Raw genomic sequence first — 3,408 nt, 5'->3', positions numbered from 1 at the left:
AAGAAAGAGGTAACCCTTAATTATTGAAGAATAAAGGGGGGGTCCCGATTATATTGTTTTAGATTAATGTCGACAAGTCAGATTTTTAAAAGTTCAAGTTAACATTTCAATTCTGACCCACGCTACATTTCACTGCTCCAAATTCAACCAGCTGTTCTGTGTGCAACTCCCCATCATTTAAATGCACAGCCTTGTCTCGGGGCCGGCCTCTCCACTTTATGAATGAAAGGAGGGGGCTGGAGGGGGGTGCTCGTAAGAGTGACTGGCAATGAGCTGTCGTCACGGTGCTCGTTGATAGGCAGCGGTTGCGTTGGTCGATGTCTGGTCCAGAGTGGTGCATAAGTGGCTCTGCCACCACACATACAGAGACGGAGAGCGACAGAAAGAGAGACAGCAGCGACCCCTCCAGCGAGGACTAAACTTCTGGCGAGGATTTGGTGAGAAGCGCTCGTAAAGGCACACGCTGAACACACGCGTCAAAGTGCGACTGAATTAATGGCGGAATCTAAGACACAAACAAAGGATTTTTTGTATTTTTTTATATATTTTTTTATAAAGTAGGACCAGCCTACAATACAGGCTCATTAAAGCACGAAAAGAGGAATGCGTTTCTCGAACTTCCGTGGGTATGCGAGGGAATACATTGTCTTTGAGCGACAGCATATTAGGCTACAGATATGGCAAGTCAATATTCCTTTTTTTTTATTGAGGCGCAGAGGTCAGCATTGCTGGGGAACGGGTAAGGCGACAATCGTCCGGGGCAAGGATTCTCAAAGCTCCCGTCTAGGTGTGACAGAAACAACAAAGGGAAGGGAAGGGGAAAAAAAGAACTCCCATCAGCACCACAGGCTACCAAGACATTCAGAGTCTGAGACCGGCAGCAGGACAGACAAGATCATTAGGGTTCTATCGTGTTATGCCGTTTGTGGTTTCAGTAAAGTCTTTCCCAGCCAATTTGGCGTCTGTTTTGATAAAAGTCGTAAGTGTTTGCGAGTTTCTCTTTTTATTTATTGGTTTCTTTCTTTAAAAAGGGGCGATCGTTTAAGGACGTCCCCGTTCCTACAGCGCAACTTTAAAAAAAAAAAAAAAAAAGGATCTTCTAAGGTGATGCCATCCAGAGAAATCCTCTGACTTTGTGTGTGTTTGTGTGCATGTTTGCCCGTGCGTGTGTGCGCGTGTGTTGTGTCTTCTAGTTCAATGGGATCGAGAGCAATGAACGAGCGTTAAACCCAAAGTGAAATTAAAGACAGAAGGTGTGACCAGCCGACGACTTAAAGAGATATCCCTCGCACATTTTAGTGGGACTGCATGCTTTTTGAAGGTGAGTAACTTTTCATATTCATATTCCATGTCGATGTGTCTTTGTGATTTAGCGATTGGTGCGCTTACCAGAACAACACTTGGTTTGAGATTGAATTATATAAAGTTGATGTGGAAAAACATAGGCTACACAAGTTTACTGTGGAGATAAAGCACATGCATACACGATATGCCTTGTTAACTTATAGGCTATAAACGACAGAGATGGTAGGGTATCCCATAAGTGAAGCCAAAGTTTTCTTAGTGTTATTTTTGCTGTTGCTATCCCAAACTGTTTTATATTAACAGAAAGGAATATTTTATATTCCAATATATTAGTATCAATATAAGCTTGTTTGCAGTCAATTTCACAAACTTTTAAACTTTTATTTTGAAAGACGTTTTTGAGTAACGCGTCCAAACTAAACACGTGCCTTCAAAGAAAAACCCCTCCAGTGTTGTTTCCTGAAGTGTTATAGCACGGTTCATTAAATTTTCTGTAGTCTGTGCAAGTCTGCATCCTCACAAATGCAATTTGAAAAATCCATGGCACTTTGTCCTTCGAAGTTGACAAACAGAAAGGTTGCGTCACTCATGCACTTCATTGAATTCCCCTGACTCAAAACAATAGCCCACTGCACAGCAAGCACATGAACCACATAGCAGGAAACATCGGATCAATCATTTTATCAGCTGTTCTGACAATCCCTCAAACAGTTTTATTTTTCCTGTTTCCCCTTCCATTACTTGTGCGTTTGCTCTGTGTGTGCTTACGAACTGGTGCAGCTTTACGAGTGTGAGGCGGTACGGGGTGGTCTTAAGCGGGTGACATCAGTTCCTCCTCCACACTGTCCCCCTTTGTGCGTTTTTCCGTAATCTGCGGAATTCGAACCATTCTGTGTCAGCGCTGACCCTTCCCTATTATTTCATTACATTTATTTAGCAGACGCATTTCTCGAAAAGAAACTTACAATAAGTGTATTCAACAATGAATCCAGAATCATGCGAGTTCAGACAATTCAACAAATAAACAAACTGCTCGAAGTGCTACGTTTTAGAAACAACGGATGGATAAGGGTGATTTTTCCCCGGTCAAGATGCAACCTTTCCTCTGCCCTCTGGTTCCCTAGATACGAGGTGGGCTCCAGTGAGTGATGGGGTCCAGTGAGTGGTGAGGTCCAGGGAGTGGTGGGGTCCAATGAGTGTTTGGGTGGAGAGTGGTGGGGTGTAGAGTAATAGACTGGGATAGAGGTGTTGAGTAATAGGCTGGGATAGAGGTGTAGAGTAATATACTGGGATAGAGGTGTAGAGTAATGGACTGGGACAGTGGTGTAGCGTTATATACTGGGATAGAGGTTTAGAGTAATAGACTGGGATAGAGGAGCTAGAGTAATAGACTGGGATAGAGGTGTAGAGTGGACTGGGATAGGGGACTTCCAGCGGAGTTGCACACCAAACATTCCTAGCTGCTGTATAGGAGACGGTGGTCTAACGCTGCACAGCTGGGAAGCAGCTCATTTGAGACTATGTGCTGCTGTGTGTTACAACAATCACACACATGTGTGCAGGCAGACAAACACACACACACACACACACACACACACACACACACACACACACACACACACACACACACACACACACACACACACACACACACACACACACACACACACACACACACACACACACACACACACACACACACACACATACAGTCACATGCCCTTTTCCGACACGCACTGTACAGGCACAAAGACCCAGACAAACAAAAACACGTACACCCTGGACAACACACAATCGTAAACATGAGCACACACACGCAGACACACATATAATCATCATACTTTAGATAGAGAGAGGCCCGTTGTTTGGAGGTGATTATACATCTTTTTCTTTGTGTCTCCTGTCCTTCCTCTGGCGCTCACTGGCTGCCTCCATGGTTGTTTTTGAACAGGGAGTCCGTGTGCAAAGAATGCGTTTGCAGAAAGCAGAGGGAGAGCTGTGAAAGTTCAAGGAGGCAAAGTTGGCCTCTTCCCCCGTAATAAGAAGAAAAGAGGAAGAAAGAGAGGTAGCGGAGAACAACAGAGGGGGGCACTGGGGCGTACA

General features: G+C 44.5%; 1 protein-coding gene across 6 annotated transcripts in view; it reads left to right on the top strand.

Annotated features, from left to right (window-relative positions):
* The first annotated feature begins 273 nt into the window (after positions 1-273).
* The window catches only part of rhobtb4 (Rho related BTB domain containing 4), a 34,326-nt gene continuing 31,191 nt past the window's right edge, over positions 274-3,408 (top strand). For 2 of the 6 annotated variants that reach the window (XM_056591667.1, XM_056591662.1), the window contains exons 1-2: positions 454-739; positions 1,194-1,321. The gene's annotated coding sequence lies outside the window, so the exon portion shown is untranslated. The other 4 variants (XM_056591664.1, XM_056591666.1, XM_056591665.1 and 1 more) reach the window with 4 other exon arrangements.

Source organism: Gadus chalcogrammus, chromosome 6 (assembly GCF_026213295.1).
Source record: "Gadus chalcogrammus isolate NIFS_2021 chromosome 6, NIFS_Gcha_1.0, whole genome shotgun sequence".
Taxonomy (NCBI): Eukaryota; Metazoa; Chordata; class Actinopteri; order Gadiformes; family Gadidae; genus Gadus; species Gadus chalcogrammus.
This window is presented reverse-complemented; position numbering and strand designations above follow the sequence as displayed.